This window comes from Anas acuta, chromosome Z (assembly GCF_963932015.1).
Source record: "Anas acuta chromosome Z, bAnaAcu1.1, whole genome shotgun sequence".
Taxonomy (NCBI): domain Eukaryota; kingdom Metazoa; phylum Chordata; class Aves; order Anseriformes; family Anatidae; genus Anas; species Anas acuta.
The window spans coordinates 46678808-46703772 of NC_089017.1; positions in this window are offsets into that span (position 1 = coordinate 46678808).

Here is a 24965-nt window from a genome sequence, read left to right on the forward strand (position 1 = left end):
TTGGCAAACTGAAATTGTGAGCAATTTTTTGCTGGTGGTAAAAACAGAAAATTGAGAGATGCAAACTTTTTCAATCAAAATTGTCAATATTTTTCCTAGGCCATTAAAACCACCATTTACTAACAAAAAAGGATAGTACAATAGCTCTTTTCATTTATAGCAGGCACCATCTGTTTTGTGTATTGAAAGGGGATGACTTAAAAGAAGAAGCAACTGGTCACAGCAACCATTCAACAGGTTTTAAGCAAAACTAAGAAATATGTGAGTAGGATCCAAAAGGCAGCAAGGAAGAAACTGGCCTTGGTTTCTACCTCATCTATTGATGTGTAAGAAGTATTTTCACCAGTACTATTTCCTGTATCATTGATCTGCTGTGTAACTTCATTATGAAAAAATAATATATATATAGTCTTCCTCTGTATTTCAGTAGCCTTTGCAATCTCCTTAAAAAGACAAGGATGGTTCATGTAATCTGCAGGACTTGCCATGAAGATGCTTGAAGGGCTCCGTCCCCTTTAGTTCCAGTGTGAACATCAGAAACAGATTTTGGAGAAAGTTTCTGCTGCAAGGTCAATTTTTATTTGTTTCTTTATACTTTAAGGAAGTGCTTTCATCTATATTGTATATTTTTTCTGCTTCCACAAACTGCTTGCTGATCCTCATGCTCAATAGAAATGGGCATAGCAGACCCAGAATGCACCTCTGAACCAACCCCTACACTATTCCTGTCCAGGCCTTCTGTTCTGGGGGAAACCCACCTAACCTTTTTAGCTTTACGCTGCTGAATCCATAGATATGCACTGCTTCAGACAGACCTCTTCCTGCTACCTCTCTGAGGACATCATTTGCCTGAATCAGAAGTAATGTAGAACCTTTCTCAAAAACAAATCTGGATGATTTTTTTTTTTCCTGCTCCAGGTTCTCAGTACTCATGGCTCCATCTGCTCTTTGTTCAGCTACTACAGAGACAGAGAAATGCAGGAGAATCCTGAGTTTGTGCCATCTACCTAAGCTTGTGTACTCCTCCATAGGGAGGAAAGGAAATGAAGAAAGGAGATACTCACTAGGTCATACAGTCTCACATTTCAGTGATAGGTGTCAAGCCAACTGTCTCATCACCCATGCAGGTCTCATAGGCTTCTACAGAGGGAGAATAACATCACACTCATCACCTATTTACTACATGTCTTGATTTGCAACATAACATGACCAAAATGGAGGACTCCAGTCATGTGAAAAGGACAAACCTAGCAGCAGGACAAGCATATAGATGGATTGGAGGTCTTGTGACTGCATGTGAGTGAACAGCTATCATCACACACCATCTGGAAGGCCCTTATCACATGATGAACTAGCAGAGATATGACCACAGTCATACAGAGGGATGTACATTCATGATACCATATAGAAAGTTTTAGGTGACCTTCAGAGTAAAGTAGTAGTAAATCTACTAAAACCAAGTTACGCAGAAAAGACTAGTAGTGAGAAAATGTTTTGTGAAGGAATTCAGTGAGAGAGAGAAAATTAAAAAAAAAAAAAAGGAAAGAGAGAGAGAGAGAGAGAGAGAGAGAAAGAAAGGAAAGAAAGAAAGAAAGAAGAAAGAAAGAAAGAAAGAAAGAAAGAAAGAAAGAAAGAAAGAAAGAAAGAAAGAAAGAAAGAAAGAAAGAAAGAAAGAAAGAAAGAAAGAAAGAAAGAAAGAAAGAAAGAAAGAAAGAAAGAAAGAAAGAAAGAAAGAAAGAAAGAAAGAGAAAGAAGGAAGGAAGGAAGGAAGGAAGGAAGGAAGGAAGGAAGGAAGGAAGGAAGGAAGGAAGGAAGGAAGGAAGGAAGGAAGGAAGGAAGGAAGGAAGGAAGGAAGGAAGAGAGAGAAAGAAAAGACTTAACCCATCTTCCTCTGCTTCTTTTCAGTAAAATAATAGGGATTTTCTTTTCCTTCTTCACCTGAAGTTATGGAAAAGTATTATCTGTACATAAATTTTGATCTTGTTCAAATACAGAATCAATTTTGATTCTAATTACTTTGCATTACTTACATACCATGCAGTCCTTATGTTTAAGTCAAACTGCCAGTGAACCTGCAAGAACTGGAGTATTAGGTTCCATATACTAAGATTATAGCACAGGATTGTTGGGAGTCTGCTGGAATTTTTGTGAGGTTACCAGTTTGCTGACTTGTCTTGAGAGCTGTCAGGTTAAGCTGATTAATCAGCTCCTTATGGCTGCAAGAAGCATTATAGACCACTATTGGGAAAAGAACAGAGCTCATAGCCTAGAAGTATAGCTTTGGAAAATGTAAGAAGTTGTCTCAATGGAAAAATTGACAGAATGCTTAAAAGATAAATTATATGCAGAATTAAATGCTGTATACAATTGGTCTGAGAGTACTTCACAGAATCACAGAATCACAGAATTTACTTTTTCAACTACATCACTAAGAATGTTGCCTGTTTTCCAAAGCCAAGAGTTTCATAGCTGAAGTTACACTCCAATTCACCATCACTGGAAGCAGCATATGGAATGGAAATAAAAAATCAACAAGGTTACTGTACTTCTGTGGTATTCTGCTGTCTACCATGACCATGGGATAGGATTCATCAGGCCCATAATTTATGGCTGAACTGATACTCTGAGACCTGTCTGCATGATTTTTATTGATTTCCTCAAAATGGCTGAAGTTTTAGAGTATTTGTGGCTTAAGAACAAACTGTGCTTTTTAAAAAGATGCAGACAATAAGGTTCCTGATACTGTAGTTTGATAGACTCAATAGCAGAATTCAAAGCTCATTTGCTCATATTACCAAATTTTCATTGATTCATTGTAAAGTAGGGTTGGTTTCTCTTTGAAAAAGCACAATAAAAATTTAAGTCATTCATACAAGAAAGAACATTCTGTACTTCCCATCAGATTTGTTTTCTCCTCTACCATTCATTTTGCAGGGAAAGCCTGATTTCTTTCCATGGCAACTCCAAATTTGGTGGTAGTGGTGGGAGCAGGCAAAGGGCGGTAACCTCCCCATCTCCTGTGCAGATAGGCTTCCTTACATTGACTGCTAGAACAAAGCACACTTCAGAGTACTGAAAGGTTTGAAGCTGCCCTTAGTTAGGTCAGTGCAAATGTTTTCATGGGTCTGGATTGCCAAGGTAAAGCCACAGTTCTGAAAACCTTGACTGGCTTGCTGCTCGGCATATAGACAGCTCACCAAGGTCCAATGAATAATGATGTGAAAATCTAACCAGCTAATGATTTCAAGAAAGGAGAAACATTTAAATAAGGAGAAGAAACTCACTACAGTTTTGCATTGCCAGCCAAGAGCAAATATTTCTTTTATAACAGAGATACTTTCACAGTGCTCAATTAAAGGCAGCATTACTAGATCTGTATAATATGCAGCTGTACCATTTACATCAGCAGGACATGTGGCCCATTACTGATAAAGTTTAAGGGACACAGTCCAACTTTCCATCATGGGCTGAAGGAGGAAGGACATTGGGCCAGCACTCTTTTTCAAGGCCCAGTAGTATTGTCAAAGCAGAATGACTGAGCCATACAGTATGGCAGAACTAGAATTCATATAACAAATACCAGGTGTGAATTACATCCATTACTGGACTATTATTATCATAACTGGTGCCTAGGAACAAGTATGGAAAATGCTGTAAGGGCAGCTAGGTAAATATCACTGAGTCAAATTCAGGGAGATATGCCAAAAGCAAGTGAACAAATTGAGTTCTTGCAGCAATACTGTAAAGTAGCTGTTTTCCTGAAGTATCTGTTGCTTCTCTTCACACTTTCCTAGCACACTTCATATTCCAGGTTAGCAGCTTTGGTGTGCCTTTGATCTCTGTAGCAACAGGGGAATTGCCAGTTAAATTGTCACTTTCTCAGACTCCTTGTCAAAGGCACATCTTCTCTCACATGCAAAATCAGCACCGCTTAGTCAGATTAAGTGTAGGATTAGTAAAAGGATATAGATGTTTGTATCCATTTATTTTCTTTTTTCTTATTAAAAAATAAAAAAATAAAAAAAATCTTTCCATAGCCATGACTATTAGACTAAGCATGCCTTCATCTCATGAAGAAGAGCAACCTGAATTATCAAGGACACCTCAATATAAGCATCTACATTTTTACAAGTATCCAAGGCTTACTTTTCCATAACGTTCCTTCCCTTCCATCTGAAAACAGACTGAAAATCAGAGCAAGCATTTTAATATGGACAGGCAGAGGAACTGATGCTCAATTCCCACTTGACTGTCCATGACAATTATTTTTTAAGAGATTATAAAGCTTGAGTCACATTATATTGTCATATACGTACCCTGTGAAGTTGCTTCCCCATGATGTCACAGAAAAGGAAGAGGACATGTACAAAAGGTTCAAAGGAATTTAACCCGAGGGCTGTAATTGTCTCTATTTGTCTTCTTAGGACTGAATTGTCCTTGAATTGAACTGTCAGGGCGCTACTACAACTTGATGTCTGCAATCATGAAAGCAATGATTTTGTTGGGCAATTTATGTTTGCTTATCCCTATGCTGATAAGGATTGTTACCTAAAAGCAAGAATGGAAGCTTACAAAGCAGAAGAGCAGAAGATGCAGCAGACTGCATCATGCTGAACATTCCCTACTGTGATAGAATCTTCACTGAAATCAAATGGACTATCTTCAGTGTAAGCTACAGTTCAACTCCGTACATCTACCAGGTATCAAGCCCATATTTTTATAGATGGTAGCCACAACCAGCAACACCCTGAAAAGCTAGGAGTCTCCATGACTACCGTAGTCCACAGAGCTCTATCCACTGAATGAAAAAAGAGCATGAAAGACATAAATAGGGGAGCAAACTAACATTTCTGAAAACACTCCACATCTTCAAGGGGATGTAGTATCAGGCAAAATTATTATCTCTATCACAAACCTCATGCTACAGACTTGCTTTCATTAGAAGTTTGGATGAAATGAGATTATGCCAGTGAAGTAAACAAATCAGGTCCATTCACTGGGAAAAAAAAAAAAAAAAAGATTAATGTAGAGATATATTCCTGAGCAGACATGTGATGACTACAGTTAAGGACTGGTTGTGTAGCATAGTAGATGTCATGGCATTTCCTCATCTACCACCACTCCATTCACTGCAGGGTGGAACCTTTTTCTTTGACTCCGGTTTATAACCACATTAAATGTGCCAGAGGTGGGGAACTGTTTTCAGTTCATAGTCACTGTAGATCTGGCCCAGCATTGTCCATGCAAAGTGTGGAGATGAATACTTTCCAATTTTCCAAATGTCAGTATCTTGGTTAATGGGCCAATACCATTCCATCCTCCAGTGATTGATAAATGAAACAGTCGTAATGACCCCCAAAGAAATTAAATCCTGAAATAAGAGTACAGTCTTCTAGACCACATTTCAGAAGAAAAATGCAAAATCTGGGCCCTAGAAGGAAGCAAGAACAACTTCCATCTCATTATCTGAACTGATAAGAAGCAGTTACAGTCAATAAGACACAAGTAGCAAGAAACATTTTTTGCATACATTTCTTGAAAATACTAATATTGATACAGAACATATTAAAAAAAAAAAAAGAGAAAAAAAAAGAAAAAAAAAGACAACTTTATTCCACTACAGGAAAGAGATTTTTGAGGCCCATATTCAGATACAGTATGTTAAAGGAGTGAGTGTTTGCATGGGGCTGGATTACTGGATTATGGCTTTTCTTTATGCAGAAAGTGTTCCAAAGTCCAACTAAGAAATTTATTTCTGGTGACTCTTCCTGCCTATCACCTATCAGTATTTCTGACTCAGCTCTATTAGTACTCTACTACAGGTGGAGAAAAACAGCAGACTTATTTTAGACTGCTGGAGTGCTGCACTTGCTCTTTCCTCACCAAACCAGAGATGAAAGTGTTGTGTATCGTGCCTACTTGCAAAGACATACACACACCTGAGGGATCACTCAGTGTGGCACACCTGGAGAATGACAGTTTTGAGTGAAGGTACAATAACAGTGCAAAACCTCAGGAGAGCGAAGGAAATAGCAACATTTTTCATGATGGCCTCCAGAACGACGGAGAAAAGAGCAGCAGTCTGTCTCCCACCCCATTAAAAGCTCACCCACTGGTACTCTGCTTTCTTCCTTGCTTCACATATCTCTGAAGCAGCTAAAAGCAGATTTAGTAGCACGCTGTCACACCGCTCAGCACTGGTGAGAGCAGACACACTTCTTTCAGCTTGACAAAGGAGACCCATGAATTCCCTCTAAGAGATTCAAAGACTTTTCCAGGTAGTTACCTGTTCAAAGTCTGTAGGGAGATAGCAGGGGAGGAGCGTTGCCTTCCCCCATTAACTCATCTCAGAGAGTGAACAAGGAAGACAAGCTCTCTTTCCTAATCCACTTTTGGGAAGGGAATCCATTGAAAGCTACAGCCCAGTTCAAAGCGCAAACAACCCAAGAGACCTACTGGTGCCCATGTTAAGACACCCCAAATTTGCGCCCTTTCTGAATGAGAGACACTGCGTGATGTTGATGCGACGAAACGTGAACTCTTGTAGGTGCTGGCCTTGTAAATGGTGGTTTTTAGTGGTGTACCATTAGACGCTCCAGTCCCAGCAGTAATTTACTTGTACTTCAAATATTCAGTGAGCATCTGCTAGTGAGTTTTGGTTCCCATCCACCTCCACCAAGAGAAAACAATCTTCACCAAGCTTTACAAGACAGCCAGGAATTGAACCTAGAAAATTAACACAGGCTTGCCTCTGGAAAACCCAAGCTGGATGAACTGCAAGGGCTTCAGGCTCTGCAGTGGGTACCCTGAATGCCCTGGACAGCTATTTTCATGCAACTGTGTCTGTCTCCCGAAACCATCAACAATGGGTTAGAACCTAAGCTCCAGATTTCGAAACCACAGTCACTATGCAGCCAATGGCTTGAAGAGTCTTTGAATGAGGGAAGTTGAGTATAGTTTTGTATCTTGGTTCATTCAGGAAAAGGAAGGATTACTTAGAACAGAAAAGTTCCACATAATAATTTTTTTTGTTCCCAAACCTCCTTGTATGAGGCATCCATATTTTAAAAATTACCCCAAACACATCTGACATTGTGTTGTATATATTATAAAATGCCATAAGAGAAGAAATAAAATGATAGTCTAATCAGTATCTATTTCAGATTCAGAAAAAAATAATTATGACCAAATACAAACTGTTGGTCTTGTGTCTTTCTATGCTCAATATGAAGATTGTACCATATTTCATTAGAATTGCTACCAGGTGGAATAGACACAGGTTTCACCATCTTTCATTAAGATGTAGAATGATAGAATGAGACCATCTGATGATCAAATGATTTAATGCAATTGTGTTGTATATATAGTTTAAATTGTCCTTCTTTTTCTGGCTTTAAAGAGTTAAAAACTGAACTTTCTAAATCTGTATTTTACTGTGCTATTAAAAGCTTTTCATTTCAGTAAATCTTGTTGTTCAATACAACGATTTTTAGTTTAATTCTCAACATTTCTCTAAAACTTCAAGAAAAAAGATGTGTCAAATATCACCATATGTTAAATGTTGACTTTTTCCTAACAGTAATCAGTATATCTATGTTACTGATCTGGAGTTATGCTGATTTTGGTCACAATATAGTCTTGTACATTCCAGTGTGTAGATAGGTCCATTTTTATCTTGCAATTGTTTTAATCTGTCATGACTACTGTAATCCAGTATTTCTAATAAGATTCGTCTGTATCTTGCATAAACAGAGCTATAGCAAATTGGACTTCACAAATAAGAAGATTGTCTTAGTTAAGGGAAGATTTATTTTTGAACAAAATAAGCTTGGACCATCCTTTCAGAACATATAAATAATAAGTACAAATTATTGGGATTATTGGGATCTTGGACTTAATATTCAACATTCTGTTTTCAGAGAAGGTCATTTTGCCTGGGTATAGCTGGCAGTAGTACACTACAGCTTACTGTTATCCAGCTAACACTGTAGATGTCAGGTGGGAGTGACCTAATGAAGACCCTACCCTTGAACCTGCCTGCTGTCCGATTGTTTCCTGCTCTCCCCTTGGGTGCAGGACAACCCGACCTTGTAGACTTCCTAGCTGTCCTGAAAGAGTAATTCATCTCATACACACCATAAGTGAAATTTATTTATATTTATTTATTTGTTGAATTTATTTTTTATTTATTTATTTTATTTTTAGTACTTTCATGGCCTCAAAACTCTTCCAATAACTTCATTTGAATATCAGCTGTAACAGAGTAGAGGGCTGTTCGTACATTTAGGGCACTGGACTGAAATTCGGTTCATATCATGGTTTTTATAATGGATTAATATCTAAGCAAATAAAACTTACTTTCATCTCCCAGTGACTTGGTTCTTTACCTGTAAATTGCATTTGACATTATATCCTTATTGTATGACCTGCAACACATTTGGACCTCAGGCAGTTCTATAATAAAAGAAACAGCAGTCCCAGGACAAACCCCAAGACCAGCGCAGGCAGAATGATCATGTCATACATGTAGGAACTGGCTGATACAAGCTGTAGAAAAAAAGCTAAAACCTGCTATACCTTCTGCCCTCCTTCTCTGTGAGTTTACAAGCAAATTAGCAGTTCTAGAATTTCAAGAGAAACAGAGAGGAAAGCAAGGTACTCAGTACTGTCAACCATATATTGTCAACCTCATAAAAACTAGGACTGCTCTTAAGGGCTCTTTCTTTCTATGTTCTGACTATGACTTGGTACTGTTTAGCTTTTGAATAGCTGGTGAGAAGTAGATGGGCAAAATAAATCCACTGCAATCCCAATATTACTTGCTCCATATAAATATATATATTTATGTGTGTACAGACACATAAATATGTGTATTTTCCTCTTGTGCTGAGGAAATGTTCCTGTCTTCTTTTTTCTTTTTTTTTTTTTTTTCCTGCAGATAGCTTAAAACATTACAGAAGCTCCACAGAGCAAGCACTGAACTGAATTTATTTGTGCATTGCATATGCTGATTTCTGTGACCATTTCAAGAGCTGTGTTAGAAGATGTGTTTAAGATAGTGATGTCATACCTACAAGAGCAAGACAATATAAGAGTTTTACAAACAACATCTCAGTATAGCAGCCATTGAGAACCCTAATAAAAGTATGCCTACTTCAGCTTAATGATCAAATCCTATTTCTTTCCACAGCCAGTCCATCTGCATTGTGAACAAGGAGCCACAACTACTTCTCCCTGCAAAGTTGTCTCAAGTAAGGGCAGCTTTCTTATTTTTTTTTTTTTATTTTTACTTCTGTTTTAGAAGCTTATGGTAATGATTGCCAAGAAAGCACAGTAGTGCTGATTGGACCTTGGTCAGCTTCTCCCTGGCAATGGCTTGTATACACCCTGGTTGGCAGCAGCCATCTTTCAGTGAAGTCAAAATAGCCAGAAAAAACTGCTAATAAGTAAAGAAGTTTCTGTTGAGCACAAAGAAGCTGAAGAATTGCAGCCTGGCCTTTGGATAAAGTCTTCATGCAGGGAGCAACAGGACGCTACCACGGGAAAGGCCTCTTGGCAAATTAGAAGAGCCTCTCCAAAACAAGGAAGCACAGGAATACCATGAAAGCATTTGTTAAAACATTTACTAGAGATGTATTCCCTCTGCTAATATTCTCAGAAACTCTTAGAGCCTTAAAAAAAAAAAAAAAAAAAAAAGAATAAATGGAAAAAAAAAAACTTCCTTTGAAACAAAAACAACAAGGAGGAAATACATAAAGCATCAAAAATTTCAAGACAAACAACTCATCTTTGGCAAGGTTAGAAACACCTGACAACAGGGTCTTAGGTAAGAATAATGTTATGCAATCTTAACTAGACATTGCTACCTGAATGACCTCTAATTTAAAGCAAGGTTCTGATAAACACCTACTCTACTGCACAAAAGTAAGTTTTTCTTGTCTTGCAAACAGCACAAGAAGACTTGCAGAACTCTTTCACTTTGACATTTCATTTTCACTTTGGATAAAAAGATGTCACTTGGTGATGTGACAGCAGTGCTGTGTATTATATCTGCAGCATCACTGGCTTTGTCAAATCAACATGGATAATTCAAGGCTACTGACTTCCCCTTTTAAAAAACTGCTGTGCCTGGGTTTAATTTTATTTCTTGCTTACCAAAATAATTCTGTATAGGAAAAGGAATGTTAGAGCATTTGCACTTCTCAGATTTCAGGAGATCCTCAGAGGAACTACTCCTCCAAAAACCAAGAAAAATATTCATAGCTCAACTTTAATTTCTTGTTTGCAAAGGAGATATTGGTGAGACCCTGGAAAGACATTTTCTACCATCATCATCATTATGGGAACGGACATTAACTATCATAGATACTGTTACTTGTAACAAGTTTGTTTTCTCCACTGCATAGCCAAATGATCAACAATTTTCCCCGCATTTTTATCTAAATAGTGGTATTGCTTGTATTACTGCAATACTTGATAACTTCAAACCAAGGCAAAGTATTACTGAATGCTGATCAGGAGGAGTTGAAAACAGATTAAATGACTTTCTAGTGGTCATACAAGAGGGCTGTGACAGCTAAAGCTGAGTACAGACCCTCTGAGTTCCTGTTCAAAGTCTTTGTGACAGTATTATCGTTTCTAATTGCAAGATCTGAAAGTAACATATGGTTTCCCTCTAAAACCATATTCTTTGTTTGTACTCCAGTAGCTCACAGGAGCTCAGAGAGTCTAGACTAAGAGTTCATTGTGGTAGGCTCTGTCCAAACTCAGCATAAAAATATATAAAAGCCTTAGAAAGCCAAAAGATGTAGGCAGTCTCAGTGGGGGAGGACAAAGAAAGACTGAAAATGTTTGATGGTGGAGAAGCAAACAACAGAGCAGAATCAGCAACTGTGAAGGGAAGACATCCCCCCACATCCAACACTCAGCCTTCATACCAGAGAATGTAGGTACTGTGATAAAAAGGGGTTCTGAGCAAAGGTTTGTAGTGGAGATGAGGTAAATATTGATAGGGAGCCCATTCCAAGTTTATGCAGGGAAAGCATGAAGGTTTCATTTGGAAGACTGAAAACACCAAAGGTGGAAGGTGGCAGATTGGGCTGATCAGAAGTGGGGTATTATTTAATGATGATGCTTCCAGTGAATAAGAGAGGATACGAAGAACAAGTCTGAAGGGTCTTGCAAATGGAGGTAAGTAGCTTGTATTCCAAATGCTAAAGAAGTAAAAATAATAGGAGACACGCTAACTGAAGACAGTTGCATTCAAAATAGCAGGATGGAAAGATTTACGAGTGAGACGAAGTGGACTTACTCTCTGCTAAAAACCAGAACAATTGTGTTAACAGAATCACAGAATTTCTAGGTTGGAAGAGACCTCAAGATCATAGAGTTCAACCTCTGAGTCCCCCCTCTTATGGGAAAAGGCATGAGGAGCCTGAACAGCCATTTAGATAATACAGATACAGCAGAAACAATCATGTAGTTTATACTGTGGAAAGTATGAAGAAGATTAAGTCATAACCTGGTTTTAAGGTTGTGAAGAAACTTGAAGACCCTGCCAAGTGTGATCGGTGCTTTTCCACTATGATAACTAAGCAGATGACTTACAAAAGCTCAGTGCGTGTCAGGCTTATGAATTCTGAGTTAGGCAGGTAGACCTTGGCCTGAGGACTATACACCTGCCATGGAATTTCAGAAACTTAGGGTCTAGATCAGAGGGAAGGAGACAGGCCTGGAGAGCAATGTTGATCTGCTTGTCATCAGCATAGAAATGGTAACTGAGTTTGATCTGCACAATAGAACAGCAAGGCAAAGAGGATAATGAAAGTACCAGATCTTTATTCTATATGTGTCTGTGTGTATGTTCTAGTACAAGAACATTAAGTGGCCATGTGAGTCAGACTATCAACATGCTCTTTCCATCAATAGCCAGAAACATACATAATTGGACATAAATAGGGTTCCTGGTCTACAGTTAAAAAGAACATTGAATTACAAGTCCAAAAGGGAGAACTTCCAACTTGATTTATGTTGATTTAATTCTACTCAATGAATCTTTTGCTGATTTCAGCAGGAGAAGAGTTACAGCAGTTTCTACATTGTAAGAATCATACTCCATGTGGAAGAGAATTGTGTGGAGGCAAAATGGTAATGACATACCAATGGTTTGTACATCAGTGTAAATCAGGAGTATGAGAAAAGCCAGTAGAGTTACATAAATGAATAAGAGAAGAATGCAATACACTAGTAATTAATCTGTTAATCCCTGCACTCTGTGGAACCTTATTACCTACCTCTGAAAATGTAAGAAAAGATTGTTTTGATGTCACATTTAAAACCTCTTTTTCTCCCATGGATTTCAGCTACTTCCCTGAGGACTACAGTAAATAAAATTAGATCCAAATTTGCATGACCTCCCAAGCCCACCAGTGTCCTTTTACTTCCCTTACCCACACAACCACGTCTTTAAGACTTCATTCAGGGATACCTCGAAGTTGCTTGGACATTTTGATTTAAAGCATATGAGAGCTCTCTGTGTATTACACATAGCAGTCTTGTGGATGAGGAGGGTGGAGCTACATTAAACAACAAAGGTCTGAGGAATATTAAATATTCCATACGGCAATAGCACCTTATTCTGATGGAAGTTGCAGGAATACCACAAGAACATGTGAGGAATCAGGTATTACGAAGATTAAGGGCTTGAGAAGTTGGCTCACTAAAAGTGACTTTTACATTATTCCACAAGCTTACAATGATGGTGCAATCTAGTGTGGAAGTCAGTAATTTCTGCAAAGAAAGATGACAGTAGGTTGGGGTTGCTAAACAACTGGACTGTGCCAGCTTGGACTGTTCACGAGCTCTCCCATAAATTAAAGATCATGTTATTGCCTGTTTATTGTAGATAAAACATAAACCTCATATAAGTATCAAAGAGATTCCAGCACCCACTGTATCAACATCAGAAAGAGCATTTATGATTGTTGTCACACAAATACACACAAAAAGAAAGTAAAAGAAGAAGCTCGGCCTGACTAACATTTAGAGATATAAAGCCTTCATATCCCTTGGTCTTCTTTCCTTTGTGAGTTCCACAGGATTTTCATTTCCAGAGATATTATGCACTTGCTTTCAAAGGAATTCAATATTTTCATTCAGAAAAGTAATTTCACAGCAAAGTAACAGAGAGCAATGTCCTGGGTATTCATTTTCTGAGCCAATCTTTCAAAGTCAGTTTGTGTTGTGAGAAGCAGAGAAGACACGAAGAGGTATAAATCCTGTATGCTTGGTTTCCACAGCCCTCCTCCACTGCTCTTCTCCAGGCTCAGGCTGCAGTAATGCCTGTGCAGAGAGCAGATGAAAAGAAGTACGTGGTGTCAGAAGAGGAGAGCTCTGAGCTCGGGTACAATGCAGCTGAATGCAACCCACGGCACGGAGCCTGAGCCCAGCAGCCAGTGATGGCTTCACCGTTTCTGCCCTGCACTGAGTGTGGTATCAACATACCCATCACAGTAATTCAATGTATTTTCTCCTCATTGCTCCAAAAATCAGAGGAGAAAGCTGGGAGTCTAAGGCAAAAGGAGACAAGGTGTCTTACTTTCTTGGATGCTTCTGTGCAGATAAAAAGCTAATCCTGATAAAACCAACACTGAAATCCTTCCATCCCATGTAAAGTCAAGGTCATTTGTTATTAGACAACCAAGGTTAAAGCCACACAATTTTCTGAGCCAAAAAAGATGGCCGGGGGGGGGGAGGGGTGGGGGGGTGGGCAGAGAGGAGGGGCTACACTAAGCGGGGGAAGCATCTCCCTCCTCTACTCACGGTCTTTGATGTGTTTCAGGAAAAGAAAACATTAGAAACCCTCCTGGTTTTTCCTGAGAGGTCCAGGGTGCGCTGAGAACAAGGTGGAGAAACAAGGCCCTGCCTACCCCTTTGTTTTGTGAAGCAGACATGCTCCACGACCTTGAGGATGACAACAACATTTGTTCATCACACAAAGATAAAGCTGGCCACTGACTGCGCTTCCCCCTCCCCTCGCCCAACCACAAGCAGAACAGGCAGGATGTCGAACAAAGAAACAGCAGAAGCAGCAACGAGCATTACGTTCAGATTAGAGGACATTCAGGGTCTGTAAAAGTTCCATTAGAATAAGCACAAATCCAGTTTCAATGAGGAAGGGGTCTTTTCTCTCTCCTCCTTTGGTTTGTATTGTTAATCTTTCTTCCTGGATGACTCCTCACAAACGCTTTTTGTTTTCTTCTGTGGTTCTACGTGCCAGGACTATAAGGAGGAAAGGACTGAGGCCCTTTCTTGGCAAGCTTTCAAATCACTTCCATAGGAGACATACACCCTGTTGCCATCTCTCTAAGAGTATAAATTAAAGTAGTGATGAGCAGTCCAGAGCAATTCAAATGCTGGTAAAGCTTAGGTCCTTCTCCAGTCCCTCATTACAGTGAACACTCTGGCATCTGCTGCACAGCCTCAGTTTGAGGAATAAACCTACATACAGGAAGAAGTGAATGAGCAGAAAGTCTGCATTTACATTGCATCATGCCATGATGAAACAGGAATCGCTAATTATAATAACAGCATGTAAGGGGAGAGCAATTGCTGACAATTCCCATAGCAACAAGGTTACCTTTGACATATATATGTATACAATCACACACATATATATTGAACACACTTTCCAGTAAAGTCATTATTTCAGAGAGGCAGCTATTTTTTTTGCAAACCTTTTGCCAGAGTGAATGTTACTGTGATGGCGTTTTTCTTTCAATTTATCTGTCTTCCTCCCTTATACATATTTAGGCAAATAAAAATGATTCTTTACAGACACAGCCCACATGCCAGCTTCATATTTTCTGCAGATAACCTATTTTCATTCAGCTTAAAGTGCATCCTATCATTTTTATTCAAGACTCCAACCATTTATCCCAAGTGAAAAAGTTTTCAAGATACCTTACACAACTGTTTTTTTTTCCCTAGGATCCATGTGGAAAGTTCCAAAAACCTTAAGAAAACAAACCCAAGCAACAAAACAGGTGATAAAAAACAGCCTAATACAGAAAATGAAATTTTAAGTTTTCTCATTTCTCTGATATTTCTACAACTCTTTCACCTCTTTTCCTCTATTATTTCTTCACAGGTTAAACAACTGGCATATGAGTTGCATCTAGACACCTCCTAATAACATGAAGATAAACTTCTCATCCAGATTATTCAATTTATATAGGGTGAGATTTAGATTCACAATTCTAGATGAGAACATTTTTGCTCCTGATGGATGCACAAGAAATACCTGCCACTTGAGTGTCAGACTGTGTTCAAGCCTGCACCATTCTGTGGAAGCAAATGAAGATGAAGGAAATTTTTCTTCTCCCCAGAGGTCTGAGCCACAGTAACAGTAAACCTGTTGACTTCCATGAGTTCTTGATGAAGCTCCCTATGGTGGAGGTGCTTTTGCACTGCAGCCAGTGAGAATGAGGATCTACTGCTAACTCTCCTCATGTATCACTGTGACTTGTCTCTTATCCACACTTGCACTGAATCCAAGAGCAGTTTCATATAGTGCTTACCACAGACAGAGGACTAATATGGGTTTTAACAGTTACCTAAACTGTTTATACGGCCATCTTGAATAAAGCAAATTTGTTTGTCAACTAGTCTCCAGAATTAATCTCCACCCAGACTGCCAACCACACTGCTTGCTTATCCATGATGATAACTGCAGCATTACTTTTTCAAGCAAATAGAGTGAATCAGACTTGAAAAAGCAAGTCATTTTATCAAGATGAAATTAACAGGTTCCAGATATACTTTTTGCTCTTTGTAGCAACTGCATCCACACAAACACCTGCATGCATTCATGATGAGTAACTGAGCTTCAGAAATCTGTAATGGTTTGGGGTAGCTAAATCAAAGTGCTGCCAAGTAGCCCTTGTTTTCTGAAAGGCGGTGGAAAAGAGGACTGACTACTTTCTGACAATCTGACTGCTAGAACTCATCTCAAATGGAACACCTAAATATTGAGGACCAGTTAAAACAAAAGGGTTTTCTTGCTTTTCTTTATTTTTAATCTTAATCATATGATTTCAGCTGTCATCAGTGTACTCTCAAAACCAGATGTTAAATTCTTCTCATCATCATCAAAATCTACTTCCACATACTTAAATGCTACACCTATGCTTCCCTGAAAACATTTTAACTTTGTGTTTCTGAAACATTCCCTTCCCAACATTTTTATTTCTAGGTGGCTGTTGTTGTTTATCAGAGCTTTATGTGTGTTACAAAGCAGAAACAATTACATGAGGGAGGCCAGGAGCATGTTAACTACAAAAAACAGTTGTCATAAACACTCTGCATCTTAATGCACAGCTTCAGTCTTTACGTAAGATTAATTAAAGAGCAGATGTTCTGTCATACTTTGCATTAGGTATGGTTATCTTTGAGATTCTAGCTCTTCCGTTTGCTGTGTTTTAATTTGCATTATTATGCATTTTGAGCCTGAGGCATGAGTACTCAAGTGGTAAACATTAGATATACAGAACTATATTTCCAAAATGCACCTTCACTATTAGGCTGGCTAATACAGTCCTATTCAATTTTAATCCCCCCTCCCCTCCCTTTTTCATTTCCTTTTAACGTTCTACATGGCAAGAAGGTGAACCAATGGGAAAAGACAGACAGACAGACAGATGTATTCTGTGTGAGTGCATGCATTTGTACACACAAGCAATAGTAACATGAGGGTCTTTGTGCAAAGCGAGCCATATGTAGAACATTAATTGTACGTATCAGCCAGTGCTGCTGAAATTCTTTATCTTACATATGGAAGAAACTTCTACTGAATTCCCTGCATTTTTCTAGAGGTTTGCATACCAGCTACATGAAGACACTTCTGCTTTTGTTGTTTTCAGTGTGAGGCTCCAAACTGAATTCTCATTTTCTAAATGCAACTGCTGGAAATTGATGTCTGAAAACTTTTCAAGCAGTGATCAAAGTCTGATGTGAATTAATTTGTCATCATAACAGAGCACTGCTTACAAGTCATTTCAGGCTGGATTTCAGCAAAGGCAATAGATATCTAGGTTGACAATTTCATTTAAAAGGATAGAAAGCCTTACACTTTTCTTTCATTGGTATCTTGATTTAATGAACATACAAACACATCATCACCATATGTTCTAAATATCAGCTTCAGTGCTTGTTCTTAAGAAACGTCTTGGAAAAATGCCAATGAGAGAAGCTTGGAAGAAGCTTGAAAAGGTTTTGAGACATATTGCTGCAACTTGGGAAAGCAAATCCACTGGTGACTAATTACTCAAGAATTTAATTTGAATAGCAATGTCAATAAATTGCCAATACATACTTAACAGGTACATAATGACAGAATTCATACAAGGGATAACAAAGCCAGTCTTCTTAGTGACTGGATTTCCAAATGTCTATGAAAAGTTAATTTCTACAGCAGGTCATAAATATGTGATGAAAATGTCATAAAAATCCTCATTATGAAATCCTTACATAAGGTATTATCATTAACAAGACAGCAAGCCGCAAAGTTGTTGGAGACCTGTTCTTACCCCCAGAACAACATGCTTCAATCCCTTCTCCACCTTCCACTTGTTTTCTGATCACACACACATACACAAAAGTACACACACACAAGCACACACATAGATATATGCACACAGCCCTCCCCGTTTTCCCCATCCTTAGCATCTCCATGGTTTTCATTTTTCCTGCCTGTGAATGCCCCCTATAGTATTTCTCATTGATTAGTGTGGCACTTATGTGTGTGAAATGACTCATCAACCAAGGTCTCCACTGCTGGCTTTTGCTAACAGAGTGCTTTTAAGCTCTAGCAGTTTTCTTTTTTTAGCCAGTTTTTCTTCCACAGCAGGAAACTCAGTGAGCCTGAAATAAGAAAACTGCTGACAATGATGTCAGAACTTCAACCAAGGCCCCTAGGACAAGGTAGTCAAATAGTCAAGCAAGATGTGGTTTCATTTCCAAAGAACTGTTCCTATTCTTCAGCTGAGACAATAATTATTGAGCAATCCTTCAGGTTCACCCACATTCTGTGCTCTCATGTTTCTTATTTGTTTTTCTCTCAGTTTGATGAGAGCCTGACTTTTCAGCTAATGATGTGATGGAGGTGGTGGTAGAGGATTAGCAATGGATTTCAGTGAAATGCTTTGTTCTGAACACTAAAATATATTTAGGTGTGCTTGGCAGCCCAAGGGATTGACAGTGTGATACAAAGCCTTATGCCTTTATGTGGTCAATTCACAGCCATCCCAGGTTAATAAGTAATGAAAGCCACAACTCCTGCATGGCTGCCTGTCAGACAACATGATGAAATGGCTTGGGGTTTTTGCACATTAGCCTGTGGTGGACGGGTTAGCAAAACAAATCAAGATAGCTAATGTAATCACTGACTGCCATACCAGGGCAACCCATGTCTAAACTGACAAGGCATCCCTGCCTGTTCCTGCCCGTTGATACTGGTTCTCACCATCACTATGTGAAGGTAATTACAAATTTTGTATATCTCATCTGGTGAAAGGCCATTCCCATTTCCATCACTAATTTCAATACTGAGCTTTCAGCCCAAGCTCAACAAAAATATGCTTCTTTTTATTTTTCATATACAAAAGCACCATAGCTTCATTAGTAGATCTCACAGCACTTAGCATATGCACAAAATTCTGTCAGTGGCACCTAAGAATGAGAGTAAGAATAAGAGAGAAAAAATAAGAGAGTAAGATATTTCATCACTTGACTGAACCCTGGTTTCCTCAAACAAGCTTGTGATGCAGTCAGAGATCACAGGCACCAAAGTGCTTGTCCATGCCTCTGGAAGGCATCTCAAGAATTTCATTCTCCTCTCACCTTTCTTGATGAGAAGTGCTCACCAAGATCACCCTTCCTTGCTATGCCCTGGAGATTAATTTACCAGAAGAGCAAATAACAAGCATCTCTCTGGGGCCCGAAGAGGCTTTGAGTCCTCTGCAGACAGAGGCTCTGTGTCTGTGCAGACATCTCTGGAGGAGAATAGTCTTTTGCTCTTTTAAGGTTCCACTTTAAAATAAATAAATAAATAAATAAATAAATAAAAATATAATAAAAAAAGCAGTCATCAAGAGATATAAAACCAGGCACATGCATAAAAAGAACCACCAGCTACTTCTGGGGCAGCTCTGAAAATGAAACTGATAAGGTTTCAGAGAGGTAAGAACTGATAAGGTTTGAGAGAGCATTGCTGGAAAAAAAAAATGTTTATTTGTTTGTTTACCTTCTATGGTCTAACTTTCAATCAGCTCATCATGATTAGGATATTTCTTGTCCAGGCCATATCCAAAGCACCTCTGTTTTTTTTCTGTTTTAATAATGACACCATGGTATTCCCAGAAGGTTAGAGCTCAAGCTCTAGAACTCAAGTTTTAAGCAAGCTGAGCCTTTCAAATGTAAAGGCAAAGAACATTACATTGCTGTTTGCAGTCTGAGTACGAATTAAGCTCTCTGTCTAGACACTGCATGTACTTTGTTCAGACTTGTGCTAGGATCCTATGAGATCTCAAAAGCCAACGAGCCAGATTAGTACTTGCATGGGAGAACTACATGAAAGGCTGAGTAACACTGCTATGAGTACAAACAAATCAGCTGAAAATGAACTTCGTTCAGGCTTCCTTTCCTGGCTTAACAATGTATTCTGCAGGTTCACTCTCAATGCCATTCTTTTGGGTTTCTAAGAGAATTAAATGAAGTATCGAGAGAGAAAGGAAGAGAGGAAGAGAGAGAGAGAGGGAGGGAGAGAAAGAGAGAGAGAGATCAAACTGAAATCTAATCCAAAAGCAAATATCAGCCCTGCACTCAGACAGGTTTATCTCAAGGTACTTTTATAGCATGTCATAATCTCACTGTTATTTAGAGTTTGCAAAGTGACAGTGCAAGCAACAAAGTGACAACTGTTCATCCTTTCTAAGGGTATGTTTTATGGGGTAACAGTAAGATAGAGAGTGGTTGCATAGGTAAATGATGGCAATGTTTCCCACTATCTAAAAGTCATAGAAAAGATACTGGGAGAGGACAATTGCTCATATTCTTTAGAGTTCAGTCACAGCAAAACTGCATTAATTCAGTGTTGGAAGGAAAACATACCTTCCTGTTACAGATTTGCCAAGGGAAAGGAGTATTTTGGTTTCCCTGATCCCTTCGTGGAGCACTGAAAGGATTTGTTTTCCACAGTTACACATAGACATAGGTCTCCTTTTAGCCAGTGGGGGGAAAAGAGCCACCACAACCCACTTTTGAGAAGGACACTACCATGGTCTAATTGTACTATGCTGATGACACAAAGCTGGGAGGAGTGGCTGATACTCCAGAGGGCTGTACTGCTGCCATTCAGAGGGACCTGGGCAGACTGCAGGGTTGGGCGCAGAGGAACCTCATGAGGTTCAACAAGGGCAGGTTCAGGGTCCTGCACCTAGGCAGGAACAACCCCAAGCACCAGTACAGGCTGGTGGCTGTCCCACTGGAGAGCAGCTCTGCAGAGAGGGACCTGGGAGTCTTGGTGGACAGTAGGCTGACCATGGGCCAGCAATGGGTCCTTGTGGCCAAGAAGGCCAGGGGGATCCTGGGGTACATTTGGAAGAGCATTGCCAGCAGGCGGAGGAGGGCTACAGAGATGATGAGGGGACGGAAGCACCTGTTGTACAAGGACAGGTTGAGAGAGCTTGGCCTATTTAACCTGGAAAAGAGAAGACTGAGGGGAGACCTCTCAATGTGCATAAATACCTGAGGGGAGGGTGTCGAGAGGAAGGAGCCAGTCTCTTTTCAGTTGTGCCCTGTGACAGGGCAAGAGGCAATGGGCACAAACTGAAGCAGAGGAGGTTCTGGCTCAATATGAGGGGGCACTTCTTTGCTGTGAGGGTGGCAGAGCACTGAGACAGGGTGCCCAGAGAGGTTGTGGAGTCTCCTTCTCAGGAGATATTCAAAACTCCCTGGATGCCATCCTGCACAACGTGCTCTAGGTGATCCTGCTCAGCAGGAAGGTTGGACTAGATGAACTTCAAAGGTCCCTTCCCACCTCGGCCATTCTAGGATTCTGTGTGACTGAAAAAACACAGAGGATGAGACAGCCTCAGGAAAAGAAAAACGAAACAAAACAAAACAAAACAAAACAAAACAAAACAAAAATAATTAAAATAAGTAAGAGACAGAGGTTGGGAAAATGGTCATTTCACCATTATTATGTCTGGCTGGGGAAGAGAGGTTTTCAGAGAGGAAGAGTGTAAACAGATGGCAGTACATCACACACATAGATGGCTCTGAACAAACCATGACAGAAATATAGAGAAATGTGGCCACGCTCATGTGTGCTCACTTGAGGCGAATATGCTAAAAGTTACTCATCTTAAGCAAATTAGCCAAGTGGTATCCATCCCAAAATGATTAAAATCCACCAGAAGCAAAGGTGGTATGCCTATCACCATTCACCTTGCATTCCTTTGCAAGGAAGATATAGATAAGTGACAGAGCCAGACATCGCACATTGAGATTATAGCGGAGCTGAAAATGATGCCAGCACCCTCAAGCTCCAGTGTAACTCTTCCACAGCAGCATAATTGCTCTTCTCAAACTATTCAAAAAGAGAGAAAAAAATAAAATGTGTTTGGAAGTTTCATGTAGGCCAGGCCTTACATTTAGAAAGACAGAAGAAAAAGACTGTAATAGCAGACACAAACATAAGTTTGTCTTTCTGAAATGTTACCTACCCTATTACCTTTTCAAGACCTCTTAATGGAAACAGTTACCTATTATTATTTTCTGCAGCCATTACTATAAGCTTGAGTTGACTCATCTCTAATATTTCTCTAGTCTGTATGATGTATGTGTAAGAAGCATTCTTAATGTGTAGGTTAAGAAAGGGAAGATGCATTAAATTTCCACTGGGAGGTTTTATCCACAGTGATTGCATTAACTTGCAAGAAACACCAGCAAACTCTAGCACACCTGTTCCACTCCACAGCTCATCTCCACAGCTCTCACAGCTCATCCTTGCTCTCTCTTCGGAAGCTCAAGGGACCACTTGTAACAGATACAACATACAAGCCACAGGAAATCCCCAGGATGAAGCTACAACCCAAGACCTTTGCCTGAAAATGATGCTGAAGAAATAATTCCTGACTTCAGCACCTGCCATACATAGGCTGGAAAGTGCTAGCACAGGCAGCAGTGCAGTCAGTCCACAGAGGAGGTGGCAGGCATTTATTACTGGCGAGGAGTCTCACTGAACAGGTTGCATCTCAGAAATCCCTAGAATTTTGGAGACACCAGAGGAGCCCACCTACCTGTAGAGCACAAATAGCTTGCAAAGGAGATTCAGCTTTCAGAGACTCTCTTCCCAAACTACTTTTTTTCTCTCTAGGAGGCCCCAAGAGTGAACTTACACCACATACACTGTTGTACCGGTGACATCCGTTCCTAAATACAGCATGCATGGATGCGTTGTGTGCCAAATCTGTCACACACTGAATGTAGCAGGCAGATCAAAATTAACGTTCACATGCAGAAGACCTGAACGCATGGGAAGAGGAGAGATTCTGGCACTCAACAACTGTAGCTGTGCAGGGAAGCTAGCTAGAAAGGCTCAGTGCTGTCGCTACGTGCCAGTCAAGGCCTAAGGCAAGGGAAGGTTTCAAGTCAGTTACAATATAAAGACTACAGATGTAAATTATTGTGAAGCTCACTTCTACTTGAACCTGTCTAAAAACACCAAGCAGAGAAATTCATAGAAAGGATGGAAGAAAAATGAATGCAAGACCAAAATGAGGTGAACTTTGGAGACAGGCCTCATGCAAAAGGTCATGGGTGGATTCAACGAGGTAGAAGGTCTGACACAAAGCCAGGCTCTGGGCTGGTGAAGAACGGACTCAGAGCCAAAAGCTGAGTGGTGGGAAACAGCTGTATAGGTTTGTTACACCAAAGAGGTGTAGCAGGTAGGCAGCCATCCACAACCTTGTGTAAACACATTACAAAATGGCTACTAAATGATATGAAGCATGGAAGAGTTTGACCAGGTGTATATACTGCAAGGCTTAGCCCAGCCAAATTCTTGGGAAGATTTTCACCACCTTGGCTGCTTCCAGGACCAATGCTTTGCCTTTGTGCCAACTCTCATTTTCATAAGTACTGTGAACAGAAGTCTCTTGTTGAGTTTTCTCCATCTTCTTCTGGGATCCAAAGCCAACAACTGAGAGCTGAGAACTGTCTGAATTTCATAGAAATGCTCCATTATTGCAGTTGACTGCTACAACCTGAAGAGGCTGCAACATTTTGCAGTAAAAGGCTGTTATTGCTTTAGAAAAGGGAAATTAAGGCAGAATGCAATAATGTGATATATGTAACACCATAGCAGTCATATACCTACATGTCGGAAGTCTTTAAAAGACGTTTAGATGTAGAGCTTAGTGATATGGCTTAGTGGGGACTTGTTAGTGTTAGGTCAGAGGTTGGACTCGATGATCTTGAGGTCTCTTCCAACCTAGAAATTCTGTGATTCTGTGATTCTGTGATGTCATAGCACTCAGTAGGTAGTCAGAAAGATAATTTAAATCTCCCCATAAGTAGTCCCATGATTTGTATCCTTATTGTTACAATTGTTACACATTGTGTCTGAGAAGAAGCACATGAACACAAAAAGAAGGCATGAGCAATGCTATTTTGCAATTTACATTAAAACACGAATAAGTGATGAATTAATTTTATTAAATTGCAAATGTATTAAAACCACAAGATGGGAAACTTCTCCCTGCCTGGTCATTTTCTACCAGCTTAGAGGGTTCTAAATAACCCACATGCATTCTGTGCAATGATGCTGATCACACAGATGACCTTTGGATAAGCGCTGGACCAGTTACAGACACCACTGCATGGCTACAACATTGCGTAAAACACGAACCATGACTTCACCATGGAGGAGATTGCAGTCCTGGCTTAACTGTCAGTTTCTCTGAATGAACCACCTTGTCTCTTTTGTCAGCATGTCATGTGTGCGACACTTCTGGAGAAATCTGGAAGAGGGCTGTCACACCTTATCTTGGTTTGATTTTCCCAGTCTTAGTGGCATTTTATTTATTACCTTTCTTCCTTAACCTGGTAATCATGTGTTTCCTTGGTCTGTAGGCAAAACAGTAGTGGAGTGCTCTGGACGATAACACAGCTAATCAAATCAACTGTTAGATGATCCTGAAATAATACGCTTTACCAACAGAAGACAAACAAATGAATGCACATATAAACGTGATGCAACATTTGGGCTACAGCTTAAGAGTTATGAATTTCAATATAATTGAAAATCTGGCTTCCAGAATGTCTTTAAAGATAAATTTCATTATATTACTCCACGCTTTGGAAAACCTTAGGAGAACAGCTTGTATTTCAAAGGATGGACAGAGCTGGGTGAATCTGGGACATAAAGGAAAGTGCAATCTCTGAGTCTGACTCTCCACTCCCTTGTCTCCCTTGTGTTCACCTGAAATGAGACACTTCTGCCAATTCACCTCACCACACACCACACAGAGATACATACCTGTATCTCCTTGCATCAGTGACTTTGTGCTCAAACCTCAACAGCATTACAAATGCAGATTTGGCCACTAAATAATGAACTCAGATGAGTTTAATTTCCCCAGGACATTTCTCTCTATGTTAAAGAGGAAAAAAATCTCACTGCTGGGCACTAGCCAGATGCACTGCAACCTGAGTTCATACACAAAGGAGGGTTTATATATTTCATCCCTATCCAGATGCAACACTGGATTTGCAGGGCCTTGCATTTAAATAATCATCCAGTCTGTAGATTTATAGAGGTTTCAGGGTGCTTGGTGTAGACCACCACTGACCACAAAAACATCCTCTCACTTCTAAACATTAAGCCTTTCAGTTTTGCAATTTAT